Source organism: Oreochromis aureus, linkage group 13, assembly GCF_013358895.1.
Source record: "Oreochromis aureus strain Israel breed Guangdong linkage group 13, ZZ_aureus, whole genome shotgun sequence".
NCBI lineage: Eukaryota > Metazoa > Chordata > Actinopteri > Cichliformes > Cichlidae > Oreochromis > Oreochromis aureus.
The window spans coordinates 18,815,551-18,833,560 of NC_052954.1; the positions used below are offsets into that span (position 1 = coordinate 18,815,551).

Sequence of the window (18,010 nt, forward strand, 5' to 3'; positions counted from 1 at the left end):
ATGCAGATCCCTGTGTAACTGATTAATTAACCATGGAGTGCAAACACACTCGATGTCTGCCAGCCCAAATATAAGCTCACAGTGAACTAAAAGCCAAATCTATACTATCATAAAAATGGAAAAATTTCACTTGATTTTAACTGATTGACAAAACAACGAAGGTTCTTTGCCAAGTTGCCTCATGGAGCAATGAAAGTGTAAGTGTCAAGGAGGAAGATGGCATGAAAGCCTGCACACTGGCATTGATAAAAGTCAGCAGACGCCAATGATCGAGCTGAGCATTACGCTGTAGTCAGCCTGCATCAGGGTGTAGTGGCTGAGGGGGAGCTGAGGTCAGTAGCCCAGCTCTGACCTCTCTGGGCCCATTTCTCTGACAGACATTTGTCACTCTGCAGAGAGCTGTGTGTGGTAATAGATTATTGACCACCTCAGCGGTCCCATCACTCTATACGGCTCAGATCCTTAATACAGCCACCGATTTTACCACGCAGAAGTCAGAAGTGAAGACACAGAGCAACAGCATGAGAAGCACGTGTAACCACAAATGAAATGCTGATACTTTAAAGTGAGAAGTGAACTTGGTCATATTAAATAGTTTGTCTGAAAGATTTGAAATTTGCACAGTAAGTACACAGATATCATTCTTTGGATTGCTGGACACAAGCAACGAAGCCGGTGAGATATTTAAAAGTGAAAGGCAACACACAGATGCACGAGTGTCATGTGCATGAGTCCAATTGGTCTAGAAAGTCAAAACTTGCTCCTTTAAAAGAGGATGCGACATTGGCCTGGCTCTGATGAATGAGGGTAAAAGTAGGTCTTTCCTCCATATTGTGTGTTTTGTGTTTTTGGCACATTCTGCAGTCCTTAATTGTATGATAATTCATCTCGGAGCACTAATTTACCCCCTGCCAGTCGTTTTAAATGTTGGACCATTTTGTGAACCAGCACTCAGAATTAGAAATGAGCCCATGGCTCAAAGAAGTGTGTCTTCCAGCTAAGGAGCATATTTCATCCCATATTTTTCAGAGTTTTTTCAACCTTAGAGCTTTGGGCAGATGAGTGGCCATATGTGGCATTTCTGATTTAGAGACATTGTTTTAATGTTTGATGTTTCATTATTTGCCTCTCTCACACTTCTCGGAAAAGTTTCATGTTAATCACTTTTGTAAAAACGCAGACACAATCTTGTGACTTTTCAGAGTAAGGCGAGCAAGCGTGGGCATAAGTTGTGGCATTTATAAACAATGGTATATGAACAGCTGATTTAGCAGGAAGCATTGTGCAGCAAATTAGCACGCACACATAATGATTCAAAGCCAGTGCAGTGTGATGGTTTTGATGTGGCATGTTAGGTCTGCAATATGTCCCTCTCCAGCAATTCATATAATAACTACCTGCTGTTCGGATTCTTGGGCCCTGTCTGTCATGCGATTGGGGGACATTTAGGCTTATTTTGCCATTGCTTATTTAGCCACGGGAGGCCTATTAATTTCAGCAGGCCCTGTCCTCTCCAGGGGCGATCGCTACCCGCAGCACGCACGTCCCATTGTTTAGTTCCATTTACATCTGTGGTCAATGAATAATGACAGCTCCAACACAACAAAACACATACTTGCACACAATGTACGGGGACAAGTAGACACACAAGCTGAACACAGAGTTCCCAAATGTAGGGTTAATAAAAAGGGAAAACGGAATTTATGGGATTTCTGTGCTTTATCTGCAGAATATTATGATTAAGGCTGCAGAATGCCAAGCGGCGCTGTAACTTTCCTTTGTGATTCTCTGCCCTGTTAGAAATGCTGCTGGTACGGCTGTTATTTTGGCAGCCTCCCAACCGCATTTGACCCATTAAATTAGCCACATTGGTTGATATGGTGCCATGCTAATGTTGAGGTTTTCTCTCCATCGGGTGCACAGACTCCTGGCACCCGGTATTTCACACTGGCTGTGCAAAAGAGGCTGTGCCACTGCTACCACACATCATAGAATATTAACCCTTTTCTGTTCCATGGCAAATGCACCAGATGGCACACCACAATAACAGCTGTCAATTTCAAGGCAGTGCCTCTTTGGTGGATTTTTTCCCCCCTTGCTCTTTGGGATTCTGGGAGAATTTTTTAAGACATAATAAGCGAACTGATGTGCTGTTTCAGATCGTAATGAATCAAATGTTAGAGAGGAGCAAGAAGCGTGTTTCCTCCCTGGGAAACCAAAGAGGTGTTACCAAGTGAGTGCGGCAGCCAGCTGCAGCACACCAAACACTACATATAAACACAAACACACACACAACTTGGGATGGAGCTGAGGAAGAGATTTTGCACATTGAAATGTAAGGCACCAGGTTGAGGTTTCCCCTCTTTGCACCCGAGTGATTGTAACAGTCATGAGATGAGGTCCCTGGTGCCCCCTCAGCTGCCACTCTAGTTAAATTAAAACTGAGGCCACCAAATACATTCCTCATTGTGGGCCTAAAATGCAGGAAAGTTGTATTTGGCCCAAGTGGCGGCTGGGGAATTGTCCCGCTCACCCAGTCCCATTCCCCTTATTTACATGATAAAAGCTGGAGTCAAGAAGAGACGCAAGCCCTGGGCGATGGCGTTTTTTCACCATTCGTTTCTTTACCAACATGGCTTCTCCATCAGAGGCCAGTGATGAAATCATAGTGTGGCAATTTGGATTTACCTTAACATACTCCCTGGAAAACAGGGCAGGGAATTGCCTCTGAGCTGGTCACGTATCTCCACCAACATCTTGCCAGCTGAATTTGAAGGAGTGTTTTACATATCTCTTATTGTCCCATCATTTTGTGATTTCCCAAGCAGGGCTTTCCCTGATAGATTCCTCCAGTACTCTTATTCTCAAGAGGAGTTAACCTGCTTCAAGATTACAAGAGTATGAAAAAAGGTAATATGGATTTTTAGTTCAGTCTCCTTTTCAGGTCAATCAACTGACTTTCTTCAGCTGGAGTTATGAAAGGCAGACACACACTGTATAACTGTCACAGAGGTCATCTATCTCTCTCACACTGTGCTTTGTAACTCAATTTCCCACCTGGCTTGAGCTGAGGGTGACACACAAAAGTCAATTCCAATAGCAGCTCCCCCGAAGTGTACGTCCAAATCGAGAGCGCTGCAGTTTAACCTAAACGGACTTCATCAATCGCAGAGTTGAGATAAATCAATTTTGAATTGACCGAAGTCCCAGCTCTCATTCAGGGGACACTGCGTTGTCTATACGTGATGGTTGTCTGCACCTGACTCTGCTAAATGAATCTGACTTAATGACATCACGCTGGAGCATATAACCACCACCGATGCCAGCGGTCCAAGCTTGCATTTCTTCCGCGAGTCTTTTACGCCACAGGTTTGCAGCCTAAGGGTAAGCAGAGAAAAGTGCAGTCAGCAGGAGGTTAAATCCATACACGTCTCCTGAGATCTCATCACACTGATCAGTATAAGAAGTCATATAATCCTGGTAATGTGTGAGTGCTTGTCGATAGTAACTCTCACCAAGACAAAACTGTTCTAATTAGAAATGTGAGTGCGAGCACACTTTATCTCTGTGTCTGTGACAGGGGGAGAATCAGTGGAAAACAAATGATGAAAAGCTTGTTAGGTGAATACAACAGTGGAACAAACACACTACTGTGCAAAGGTTTTGAGCCTACACTCATTTTTTTACATTTTGCTTCAAAGGATCCAGACGTGTTTGTCATTTTTAAAGTGGTCTTGGGCAATGGTTCTCCAGACTTTCTGAGCGTCTGTCAGTGTTTTTCTTTAGAAAAACTTTGGCTGCTTTTTCACTCATTTCCAGAGGAATGTTTTTGTGTTTGTTTGTTAAGCCATTTAACACTGACCTATGAATCATTTGAGCTTAAAAAAGTCACATAACTCAAGGAATGAACCAGAGTTGTGTCTACACATAACAGACAACTTAGCAACGAACCAATTTTCAATTATACCTTTAGGCACTTAGGGAGACACCATCCTTGAGAAAAATGAGGAAAGCTGGACAAGTGGGGGATAAAAGAAGAAGTCAAATGCTTAAAAAACTATCCACAGCAGATCAGCAGTATCTGAAAGTCATGTCTTTAAGAAACAGGAAAAAATCCAGAAAGACCTGACACAGGACCTGAGAGATGATCCATCTACTGTTCACTCAAGCCTCATCAGAACTGGTCTCAGTGGAAGGATGGCTGTCAAGAAACCATTCTTAAGGAAGGAAAACTAGGAAAAGGCTGAGGTATGCCAAATTACACAGGAACTGGACTGAAAATCAGTGGCAGCAGGGTTTAATCCAAATTTGAAATTATTGGTTCAAATCATTTTCAATATGTACAGAAAAGGTCCGGAGAGAGACACAACAGTGAGTATCTACAGCCATCTGTAAAATACGTTGGAGGGTCTATAGTAGTTTGTGTCCACATCTCAACCAATGGTGTTGGTAATCTTATCAATACTGATACCTGGATAGTTTCACACACAGCAGAACACTGTCAGTCATGGATTGGCCTCCCCAGAGCCTGGACCTCAACATCACTGAAGCAGTGTGGGATCAACTTAACAGAGAACAGAACAAAAGGCAGCCAACATTTAAAGAAGAAGAGCTTTGAATGTCCTTCAAGAAGCCTGAAGAAGTATTTGACAAGAAAGCTTCCCAAAGAGAGTTCAGTCTGTGTTGAAGAATAAAGGTGGTCACACCAAATTTTTAATCTTGTTAGAATTGCACAAACTCTGTTTTTGCCTTAAAAAATGTATTTACATGCGTTTTTTCACATATCTCAATAAATCACTGCACCCAAGTATAAAGAAATGAGGAGTGGCTGAAGACTTTTGCACAGCACTGTACATCAGTGAATTTGCATGAGCGGATCACCACTTTGTAATTTTCATAATTAGCCGTATACCTTTCGCATCTACGAACGACTTCTTCATACCCCCCTGCCATTTCACCCAAATGGTATCCTCCCCCTTAAAGATTAATTGAAGCTGGGATAAAACAAAATGGTTCCCAGGGGGTGGCCCACTGTTTGTTATTCATGTGGGTCTGAAAACAGCAACAGTAAATCCTCTAAGTTGTTGTTAAGCTGGGGATATTACCATATGTGTGCCATTTCCATAGACTGACAGCTCCCTCTGGATCAACTGGGGACTATTGATCTTGCAGCACTCCATTTCAAGTTAATTGTGCTTGAAATGAGGTCCACACTCCCAGGCATACCTTTGTTTGAAAGGTGGATATTCATTTTTATTCAGCAGGATGTTGATATCAAAGACACAGGATATATTCCATATTTTGTTTATGGTTATCCTGCACAAGCAGTTTCTCTTGCAGTGATTGGTCAAACAGTCCAATAATAGACTAAGAACGCTACGGAAGCTCAGTTTTAGTCCTGTTTTCTCTCCATTGTGATTGGAGAGAAATAATGCTCTTCCTGCTCCACTGGGGAATGAGGCAATAGAAAAAGCAGAACATGATTTTCATTGTGCAGTGGAAGATATGAGGTACAAATGCTCTGTACGTGAAACAGGGGGCACTGTAGGTAAAATTATGCTTTCATATTGACCACTGTTGAGGAAAAAATTGGTTCTTTTGAGCCTTGAGACAGATCCCTGGGTTATTAAGGAATATTTTCATTGTTTATTTATTTTTGGCTCTATCATATGCGATAAGGAGATATTTATGTACCTATATGTATTGTTTTTGTGAAAGATTGTGGTTTATATATTTAAATTCCTCTGACAGAGAGCTTTATTGCTCTTATTTATTCCATGTCAGTGGTAAGATGAACTAGATCACCTCATCTCCTCATCCTAAAAATCGCAAATGCACATGAAAAGAAAACAGACCTCCCCATCAACAGGCCAGTGCACAAATAAATACTTCAGTCGGTATTTCAGCTACTCATTGTGGTAATTACTGAAAGAAAAACCCAAAACCGGGAACTCTGAAAGCTACTTATGCAAGACCTCTCAGGATTTACTTCTGCTGGTTTTGTTTAGTTTTAATTCCTAATCAGAGAGAAATTGTCTACCTTAAAAACGTGTGCAAGGCTCACAAGAAGGTGAACTTCCCTGCTGGAAAACACAGAAAAGAGCACTGAAAAGTTTCACAGTTTTCTGACCTACTGTACGTACAGTATAATCCCTGTCATGATTAAGTGCAAATCGGATTAGTACATGTGACATATGTGTGTTTTTACAGCTACTTTTGACAGCCCAGCAGAAAGTGAGTGTGAGAGGTAGGAACGAAGCAAAGTACAACCTCATTAAGACAAGGGAGAAAAACCAGCGAGGTAAGCTCTGCTGCAGGAAACACTGCCACTCTCAGTGATTTAATCTCTCAGTCTCAACTGCATCATAATCCTGCCTGGAACTCATGAAAGTGCAGGCGGAAAAAAAAACATCCAGCCAGGACGGCAAACAAGTGTCAGTCCCAATCTGAAAACCATTTTGGAATGTTTTCCATTGCCTGCTCCTGCAAAGGCAAAGTGCACTTGGGGATGAGAATGGATGCAAATTCCATCTTCCCCAGTAATCACTCCCATCCCACTCTGATGTCCCTGACTGTTGCCGGAACCATATCTGTTTGCAATATCACACAACAACAAATAAAAGGTGCGTAATGGGGGACATTAGAGGGACCAGTGCATAGAGGCAGGATTTAATTTGCATGGCAGATTAGCCTCCTAGTCCCACTGGTGGGGCTTCAGCCTCAAGGGCTAAGTCCCCCCCTTTCTCCTTTTCTCTGTCTCTTTTATTCCTTTATTAATAGGATCTAGTCTCTTCAAATCCATTAAGTCAGTTATCCAGGACCATATATAATCTGATTTCAAATCCAGCATGGAAATGCTTAACCAGTTCCTCCATGCTGGTTTTCTGACTGGAAGGTCCAGTGTGAGGAGTCTGGATAAACAAATTTCTTTCCACTGGTAGATGCTTGAAATCAAAAATTAGCATTTAGGACACTGGAAATTTGACCATGTGACTTGTTCAGCCACACAGTGAAGCCACTGCATCTGCTTTCACAAAAGTTAAAAAAAAAAAAAAAATCCCTGACTCTTGTGTACAAAATAAATACATGTTACATCTTCCGTGCTCCCTATTTCCAAATCCCAGTGGAAGAGAGAAAGATTGAAAGAGAAAGCAGGAGAGAGAAGGAGAGAAAGCACGGCTGGAGGCTTTTTGGTCTCTGCCCTCTGCGCACTGGCCTGACTGGGGCCAAGTTACGCCTCAGTGCCCCGGCGAGCCTCAGCTTTACACAGGCAGACAAATACACACACACACTCACAGCTGGGGTTACCAGTTATTAGACAGCAAGAGGAAAGAGCCAAGTATACACTTTCACCAAATCATGCATTCATAAATACATTTACACACCCTAAACTCTTCTCGCAACAACATGTAACTGAGTGACATGGAGACGAGCGGCTTGACAGCTTGAAAACGGCATGAAAAAGAAAGGCGCAGCGATTACAAATACAGGCTTGTAATGAGCTGCATGGGCTTTTTCTGTCAAAATATTACTGAATATGTATATTTTTCTCAAGTGAAATTGATTTTCAAAACATCCTATTTGATACTAAACTAAACACCAAATGTTAAATCATTTTCTCATTATCAATCATCATCTGCGAGTGACTGCAGGGGCATCCTCTGCATTGACTTTGAACTTTTGCCTAAGCTCTGCCAAATGCGTGATATCCGTCACTAAAGGTGCATTATGAATCTTGAGACGTCAACCTTGAATTACATCTGTGCACCCACCGCACCCCCACCCCCAGTCCACGTCTTATTAACATAGACAGAAACAGCAGCAGCAACAATGTTTTGCTAACAGTTCATGCATTACTACTCAGGGGAGGGTTAGCACCATGCATCCCTGCATCTCAAACACACACACATGTTCCCCTGTGTGATTCAGTGGGGGGAAAAAAATAAATAAATAACACAGCACTGCTGATCAGAGCTGCTCAGCCCACTTGCTCTGTACTCGGGGCCCCTGACAGAAGCAGTGATGTTTGAGATGCAGGGAGCCCTGAGTTTGTCCATCACTGATTAGTAAAAACTCCAGCCCTTCCTGCCCGTCTGCAGCTGATATGCTCGTCCACAGATCCCGACACAAATTCCGAAGAAGCTTTTTTTGTTTGTTTGTTTTCACAATAAGACATAAGTGGGCACCCGCATGTAAACAAAGAGACACGAACACACGAGCACGACGAGTGTGCGCACACAGACAAATGCTCTGCATGTGCAAGGACTGTTGTTTAATTTGTAAAACACCGCTTAGCAAAGCAGGCAATTAGGGACTCTTCTTCCTGAGCACTTGGCTGTATTCCTTTAACCTTTACACAATGATTTATGTCAAAGGATTTGTCACCTTCGCAGTAGGGCCTTGCGCACAGCTTTTTTAAAACACACAATGGGGGAAAAGGAAGGGGAAAAAACTTAAAATCCTCCTGTGAGGATTTAGGAACTTATATAACTCCCAATTATCAAAACTTCTTCTTGCAGCCTTTGCAGGCCTCCCCCTCTGTTTGGAAGACACACAAAATATCTACAGTGCCACTGAAGAGTGTATAATGCCTGTGTGCCCACATGACTGGCGAAAACACTCCTGCTCTTTCTGCCCCGCTGAGTCCTGCTGCATAATGGGGGTCTTGAAGGCTCTGGGCTCAGAGCAGGCCTGCCTAACAAAGCCTTGGTGGCTTGCAGCAGACAGGAGAGTGTGTTTGCACACTGGTTGCCAAAAACTAATTTTCAGGAGGTTTTCTGTGGGATGCAGTGGCAGCAGCATGACAGTGTGAGGTTTAGATATCTTGGCGAGCGGGGAGGGCTGGGGTTGAGATATGTAGGTCTTTTGTGGAGGTCCAGAGAGTCGGTTCAAGAAGAGGAAGTTCACAAATTGGTAGTTCAGAATACATTTCTAAAGCAAGCAAGTTTTTTTTATTTACTTTTTTTTTTTACTCACTTTTTATGTCATTTTAAATTTTTACCCCACTTTATCAAACAGCTTTTTCGGAATTAATTTCAGATTAACCACTAAGAAATCCCCTTTCACCAGTCTGTCAGCTAGAGTAGTATTTATTTCAATCGCTCACTCTGTATCCGTCTCTCAGGAGCATTTTTATCCTCTATCCCCTCGCCATTCACTTTCCCTTTTCCTCCACAGAAATGTACCTGTTTACCTGTTGGGTGGTCTTGAGCTGGGCTAAACGAAAGCCCCAGTCCCTGCAATCTAAGTGTAGAGTAGCTGCTAATCCGATTTCAGGAAACAGCCAAGCCCCCACCACCCTACTCTCCTATCCACCTACCCCCACCCCTCGCCTTTCACCATCCCAGCTTACTACGCCTCCTCAGAGAGGGAAGGAAATAAAAAAGAAACATGGACAAAAGTAAAGAAATTGGAGAGAGGAATATTTAAACAGCAGGGGTTTGGTTGTCAGTAAAGTACAAATTCTGTGCTTTAATAATTCAAGACTACACAACCAGCCTTCTTACATCTATCTGGCCCTTTAATAAGGTGTGACACAGAGGACATATTACCTGCTCACTGGCTGGTCTATCCTCTGAGTCCACTCTGCCCTCTCTGGGACGCTGGCAAGGCCAAACATAAAGCAGTGTTTCATGGTGCTGGGGCTTATCGGGCCTCTGAAAGTATGTGAGACATGCCAGGAAACAAAAGAGCGTCTCTGTGTCCACTAGCAGGATGAGTATATCCCTTTCACAGGCACACATCTCCCTGGCTTTACTTATTTGACAAGCTTATGGTGGTTTTCAGTGGAAAGGGTGGAAAGAGACTGACCAACATGGGATACGGACCACTGCAGCTGGATCAGAGTCGGAGCCAAACTCAGTAGTAGCCTCCCCTTTATTTATACTCACGTTTTATGTCATGTTTGTGGTGTAAATTTAAATATAAATTCCCTTTTCGCTCATTTTAGTTTTACTTAAATGGCCATATCCTTAAGATTGATGCTAACAAAAAATACTCAAAGACCCTAAAATTAAAATTTTAGCAGTGTTTCCTTTGAAGGTAACTTCCTCACATCATTAACAAAATATGAATTAAAATATAACTAAAAAATGTGAAACACAAGTAAAGTACATATTCTGAAGAAATGCATCAAATTTTCTGTTAAGTTATTAAAGCTTTTCTCTCTGTTTGGTATTTTAAGGTGCAAAGCATTCCTTAAGAGCATATTTTACAAGCTAACAACTACACATACCGGATATAAAACCACATAAAATGCAGTGAGCTGTATTGAAAATAAAAACACAGAACAAAAATATATGATTTGAACCCTTTTTTCACTGCAGCCTAAAAATGATAGATTATGTAAATATGTCTTTTAGCGTGACCCATATATAGTCGACAGCATCGGTGTGAGGAAAGAAGTGGGCCAGAGTGACAGGCTGAAAACAGGCTCTACTCACCCTAAAGGAAAGCATGGCCTCAACTGGCCAAACATGAGCAGTACAACTTACAGCATCTCCCAGCGCTTTCCAGTGTTTTTTACACAAAGTGTACTGGAGCTGTATGAATTAGTAAATGATAGATTGATTTCCGAATCTCATAAAGATGGACATTAAATGAGGAAAGTAAACACACACACAATTTCGAATACAGTGGTGTTAGGGTAGCATTGTCTATGACACGTGGGGATCGGTGTCACAGTGTCACGGATGATCCCTGGTGTACAATCTGACAGCAGGCACCCTCAGGGCCCTGCTTTACTGCTAAAAATACATCCGTCCATACGGCATCTGCCGCAACAAACACAAGTTGGCGTTCATGTGAGGGGGGTGTTTGTACTTTAGCTGTATGGCTGTGAGTACACTGATGTAGCTGCCTGTGTGTGCATGTTGTATATTTCCGATTCTGCCATTTTATTATATTTGTGCAAAGCTAAAATTCAACATTCAAACATTAGCCCCTCAGTCTCATCCCACCCAGCTGCACCTGTCTTGCACAAATTGTTTTTTCCCCACTCTGTCTCGCCTGCCAGCTACCTGCCATTGTGGCTGGCAGATTATCCCTATTTTACCAAGTTCCTCCTGTGTTTATTTGTCCCATCTTTAACGACGGGTCACTGTGGTCGCAGCCACTAATGACCTTGGTCTAGCACTCCTGCCACAGTAGGATTGCTCCATAAATGGTCAGTAAAGACCGAGTGCCTGAGAGCTAACAGGCCCCACTGTCACAAACAAAGGTAAGTAACAGTGACTGGGCTTTGATTGTAGAGCTTCTGTTCTTCCCAGAACAACTCTATCTTCTGGTTGAAGAGAGTGAGGCTTTATTACTAGATTGTAAACATGTGGTATTAGAAATCAACATTTTGGTTTGAATGGGGTGCTATAATGAGAATTTAGCATCAGGTAAAATTAATTCTTATTTTCCAGGATTTGGTATTTCTTGTAGATTTTTCAGATAATTAAATTAATTATCAGTGGTAGTTGTATTAGTGGTGTTATTTTTTAACCTAGCAAGGTGGCTTTAGGTAAGGATGCTAATAGTGATTGGTCCAGACTGAATTTCTCAGAAACTACTGCATGGATTAACATATTTTTATAAGTTCAACAGATGATGGACTTCACGCTTTGACCTGCTGGTTTTCCAAATTTCCACCAGCAGGTTTACATTTGGCCAACAGTAAAATGTCCTCCTTGTAGCTGGATGGATTTTGATGATGGTTACAGACATGTTCCCTTCAGGATAATTTAACTCTGGGGATCACTGAACACTTTTACCAGCGTTATTACCAGGTCAAACCCCAATATGTGTACTTGAGTGCAAGCAAAAGATTTCTCCTACTTTAGAGTCCTACTTTATATTTTTTGCTAATTAGCAAATGTTAGCTGGTTATTATGCTAAAATAAGGCGATGATTAGCATGCTAGCTTCTAATGACTTGCAGTGGATTTTTAGTCTTCTTAAAACACATCAGGTCATTACTTTGCTTTTCCAGAATTATTGCACATGGGAATGCTGTTGCACATAAGTACAATGAAATATTCCAATAAACACAGGCATAAATAATAATAAATCATTAAGTTTTAAGCATTCAGGGGACCAAAAAATGGCTATCACTTTTTTGTTTAACCCCTGTCTTTATCGGGGTAACTGAAAAGTGCTGACACTTCTGTAGCTGCTGTGAAGAGAAGCCTCTTGAAAAGGCACCACAGAGCTCCCTAGGTGGACACAGATAGACTGCTGCAGATTAGCTGGTTTTCTTAATGTCTCCTCTCTGGCAAAGTTTCTTTCAGAGTGTTGAGAGGCAAACAGGCCCTGGTGAAAGACTCACTCCCCATTAGTGGAGGTAAATGGCTCTTCTGTGAGCAACCATTTAAAACAGGGTGGGATAAAGGACCTCTCCACAGAGTCTTCAGTCAGATTAGAGAGGTGACTCTTGTCTCGAGGATATAAAATGTTTACATGGGCACAAGAGCCACTCCACCATAGGACTTCAGCAGTTTTTCCTAATACATACAACACCAGGACTTCAGAAAGCGCTTCTTTTTAGTACTGACACAGCTCCCAAATAGGATATTGAAACTCTCCACATATGGCGAAACAGTTCTTATTAGCTGTCATTTATGTGTTTCCTATAGTGATAGCTTTAGCATTAATCAGTTTAATGCCACACAGCTCCCTGACGTCAAAACTAAATCAACTCTTCCTTCATCATGATTTAACATTTACATGCAGTTTGATGTGAGAGACCAAACTACTGCAATGTATTTTCTGTGCCACTTCTTCAGCTCAAACTCTGCCTTACTTCTTGAAAGGCGTGGGGCGGGGAGGGACTGCACCTAATCACAGGCTCATTGCTTCTTTGCCAGCTACCAGCCCCTGATTGCATTTCAGCTGAGAAGTAAATACTACATGCTCAGTTACCAGGTGAAATCAAGCAGGCAGATGTGTCTGCAGCCTCAGTAGATACTCGCTGGACCCTGCTTCTGTCTACCTGTGCCACAGAGTTTCTAGCCAAGTCAGCTGCTGCTGATCCATGTTGCTGAGTAGGTGTGTGTGTGTGTGTGTGTGTGTGTGTGTGTGTGTGTGTGTGGAAATGTACTTAAGCTAACTTAAAGGGTTTTTAAGAGACAAACATGAAGCAAAGGTAATGAATTTATCAAATCCATGAGCCTCAGTGGGTAGAGTGGGTTGTCTACTAAACAGAAGGTCTGTAGTTCAATCCCCATCTTCTCCATATTTCGTATTATCCTCAGACATGATACTCCACCTGAAATTCCCCCCGATGATGCATTTAAAGGCATTTTAAAAAAGCGTTGTTTGAATATGTGCGTAAATGGGTAAATGTGACAGTCTGAAAAGTGCTTTGAGTGCTCATTAAAAAACATTATATAAATACCAGACTACATACTTCTACTGATTAAAAATATAGCTCAAAATTCAAAACATACTCAAAGTAATGCATACTAGCTTCAGATTTCTTAGCGCTTACAAAGGAAGAGTGCAGCAGAGCTAGGTTTGCCAGAGAAGGGGTGAGAATACAATAGCCTTCCTTCCAAGGGTCTGTAACCATAGACTCTAATAAAGTCACTGCCTGCAAATAAAGAGCCGCTGCTCTGCTCGTGTTACAACAACAAGGACGGCATTATACACCACGGCTCTGTTTTGAAGTTCGCCACCATATATTAAAGATCAACAAAGGGGCACAATCCACATGGTCTGATACTGACGATCAGTAATTTGCTCATCTCCTTTCATAACAGATATATCAATATATAACTGCACAGTTTGAAGTAACACGGCCGAGTTTTTTGTCTGATCTGTGTCCTGAAGACTGGTTGTTTGAATAATATTTAATATTTACATTTTATAGACATAATATAAATCAAGAACAGACATTGTAATGATGTTGAGTTTTAGAAACATGTCAATCAATACTAATACATACTGATTGGTTTGTTTCTGTTTTAGGAAGCTGATCACTGGCTAGATGGAGAAAAAATGAATATAAAAACTAAGACAGAACAACACACCTGTGTAAATTATTAAACACATGGCAATGGCAATAAGGTAAAGCCGATGTTTATTATCACTTTTAATATGAAATTACACCCAAAAGTTACAATGAAACAGTGGCTGAAACTTGTCTGTACTCTGTCAGCAGTTACATGTAGTAAAAGTTTGATGGGGCTGCTCTTTGCAAATTTCAGGCCTCCCTGTTGCTAAAGGTTGTGACCCGGCTTTTTATTTTTCCCGGGGCTGTTGGGTTAATGAAGTAACAACAAACTGGGCCTGCAGCTAATTTGGAGTGGCACTTCCTGGCCCCTCCTGTCTCAACGAAGACGTATTTCATTTTCTCTTATCTCTGCCTCGGTCATGTGGCTTTCCGCATGGACGCCCTTGTCTCCCCCAGTTGCGCGAATAATGGAAACTTCGTTAATGTCATTAATCTACAGACCAGGACATGAACCAAACATGGTTAACCTTTCTGGGTTTGCTTCTTCCACGAAGCTGTTGTGACTCGGTGCTCAGTGTGTGGACAGTTACTGCTTAGCGTTAGGTGTAGCAACACGAGTTTCTCTTGTCCACATCAATTTCATCCACTACAAAGCCACGTTGGACCAACGTGGGAGTGCTATGCAACATTGCAAAACATCATGTAAAACACATTGTTTTTATTTAAGGGCTACAGATTCTCAAGTTTCCAGCACTGGGAGGATAGCTGTATCTTTAAGTTTACACTGAATACCTTTTCCAATCAGCCTCACTTGACTGGATTGGTGTTTATTGATGACAGCACTCTCACTTCCAGCATGCCCATTTAAACGCTGCTAATGTCAAAAGCTTGTTTAATGACTAATCAGGTGTCTGTGCTTCATGCTTCATTCAAAGCCCTTATTCCCACATTCCACCAGCTCCATGAATGGACACTCAGCCCCGCATGTCATATACTTTCATTCATAAGAAGAAGACAGGAGAAGAGGGGGTGGTTAGGATAAAAAAAGGACTCTCTCTCTGGTAGGATGGGTAACCCAGGGGACATTTTCTTTTGTGTGGCACTCAGCTTATGGGGCCAAATGCCAGCAGGCTTACCTCCACACTGTCTGTCTGTGTGTGTCCCTTTTTCCTTTGCACACAGTAATTAGGAGGATCTTAATGGAGAGGGGGTTTATTAGTGTCTGAGGAAGGCTTTAAACGTCACTTTAATTAAGGGGGATTCGACAGACAGCTTGTGTGGCGATGTCACCCGTTTTATAAAATCCTTGTTTGGGCACAACAGGAAAATAGAAGTGGGTCTTTTAAAGGAAGGGGGGAAAAGGCTTTCCAGAGGAAGACTGTCTAGACCTGCGGTCAGACAGAGAATAGATAGTCTGACCCTGGCTGAGCATTAAGATGACGATCATTATCTGCTCAGAAATTTCACATCTGTGCATGCAGCGGGGGGACACCCTCCCTCAAGAAAATCAGACAAACAAACTCACCTGCCTCTCTGAAAGTGTTTCATTGAAAAGATAACCTCACTGCTAAAATTTGGAGAGGGTGGGGTGGGGGGGATTAATTTATTCTCAGCATATCCTATGGCCATTCATGCAGGATATAAAATCCTAGATTATTTCCTGCTTGGTTAACCCGCATCCGGCCAGTCCCTCTCACAAAGCCATTCTAATGTTGCCATTAGTTATGCTCCTCTGGTGGCCAAAAGATTGATCCCAGAGACTTGGAAACCAATAAATGTGTACATGAATGGCAGAGAGAGATAACATATTTCCCACAGATAGTAGAGGGGCCGATCAGTGCTGAAACATGATTGGAAAAAATTACTGATGATATAGCTTGGGGAAAATAGCACAACAATGATATGTTAAATTAAATATTAAGTATTTAATATTTAATCCTTCTTCTTTTTATGATATGTTTGATATATTTTTTACAGTTGTCATGTTTTCAGAATATTTTTTAATGCAAAACGGCATTATTATATTTTTCTATGATTGTGTTAACACGCATTAAAAAAAGAAGGAAGCTACTATCCAAACAAGCTAAATACAGCATATATTCGCTCGTAAAAAATAAAAATAAAAAATCCTGTCACAGACATCATGGCGCTATAAAAGTAGAGTCTTCCACAATGACTGCAGCTGCTGGGAGCCCACAGAGGAGATCTGATAATGGGCCTGAGGGGAAATGACAACGTGCTCAGGGAGCAGGGATTGTCTGGAAGACAGATAAGAAGACGCAGGAACAGGTTATCAGCTAGTTTATGAGGTGTCACTCTACTCAAACATTCACCTGTTCCTCAGGAAAAATCACACAGTCACAAGCACTGCATTAATTCCCACAAGGATCTTATAGCTATGATCCATTTAAATGTAGATATCTTTAAACCGTGTCTCGTATATAACATTTAGACTGTTCAGACAGAAATGACACAAGATAATATTATTATATACACTGTAAACCAACTGTACATTGCAGTCAGGATGTAGCCAGTGTGTACACCAGCACTTTGGAGTATTAATGCCGTACTTCGAAACAAGAAAGATAAAAAATGTAACAACGTAGAACAGGCTCTTAAGGAAACAACCAAAACTGCTTTGTGGAAATCATACAAAGACAGGTTAAATGTTAAATTGTAATGTTTTTTATCATTTCAAAGTGGGTCACAGCTGTCATGATGCACTTTTCCACAAATCCCAAATCAAATTTGGCTCAAGGTTGAGTAAAATCGCTTAAAGACTACAAAAGAGAATATCAGTCGGCATACATTTGTACAAACAGGGCATTACTGCAGAATGAAGGTCTGAGGAGTTACTGAGTCATTTCAGTCACACCTGATCTTTGTGGCACCTGCAGTCCTTACAGAAGGCAAACTTCTTGTTGGCAATAAACTAAAACATCATCTTTGTTTATTCATCGTCTATGAACTGTAGTGTACTTGTTTACTACACTAGCTACTATTCATTACATCAAAATGACTTCTTCATTCACTCCTACAAATCTGACAAAGTAAATAAATTGTGTTTTGCACAATGAAATCGTTCGAAACAATATAGCACAATGCCAATTTCTCTTCTCCACTGACTTCTTCCCTATTGTGATAACAATCATTGCATCATGAATAATTTTTGTTATCATTTTTAAGCCGCTGTCGATAACGCTAAATGCATGGGGGGATGTATGCTTACTGAATTGGTAAATTGCAAAATGTTTCTAAAAACTTTACTTTGCCATATCGCTCCCAGAGTATTATAGTTTAGATTTACATTAAATAACATAGTTACATGACATGCCTCGATGTGCCAGCTGCACTGTGCCACTAAAACAGAGAAATGTTGCCTTCCATTAAAAAAGGCACCACCTCCTGTAGATAGCTTAACTACATGGGAATATTCTCCAGATTTTTTATTATTATTCTTTCACCCACATAAATGATCAAAACAAATGACAATCTCTGCGCGAGGAAGAGACGAAGCCCACAAAAGGGAGTCTGACAGCCATTTCCACAACAGATGTTTTTACAGAGGGGTGTCTTCTCTCCGCTGAGCAGTCTCACACATGAGAGACCCCCAAAAGCTTCAGAGAAACGTCCAGAAAACCAACATGTAAATTTGTAACTGCCATGTCTCAGACTAGCAGGCCCACGCCAATTATATTTCTTTAGGAAAAAAACAGAGAGAGAGAGAAAGAGATGCTGTAAAAGCAAATACAAATGTACATATCAGCATGGATGGTTTAAGAAAAAAAAAAGATGGGCGGACAAAATTAAAACTTCAATATCAGAAAAAGACAACAGGCATCGTTATGTGTTATCGTGAAAAGATAAAAGTCCCTATTGATCCAGGTTGTGGGCAAAGGCTGCACTATTGACAGGAAGACTGAATATGTCGGAGGGGCAATATTTCATACATTTGGCCTGTTCACTCCATCACTGTGAGAGGGTGTTTTTCTGGGCTGTATATAATAACACGTGTGCTCTTTATTTCCCTCAGATCAATGGTAATGTGAGGCGGGCCACACAAGATGGATGCCAC

The 18,010-nt window shown here is 41.5% G+C and overlaps 1 long non-coding RNA gene across 1 annotated transcript; it reads left to right on the forward strand.

Moving 5' to 3' along the window:
• The first annotated feature begins 11,010 nt into the window (after window positions 1-11,010).
• LOC120443229 lies at window positions 11,011-17,994 on the forward strand. The gene is made up of 3 exons (XR_005615253.1): window positions 11,011-11,218; window positions 13,950-14,048; window positions 17,969-17,994. It is a non-coding gene; the product is annotated as an uncharacterized LOC120443229 (long non-coding RNA).
• The last annotated feature ends 16 nt before the right edge of the window (window positions 17,995-18,010 follow it).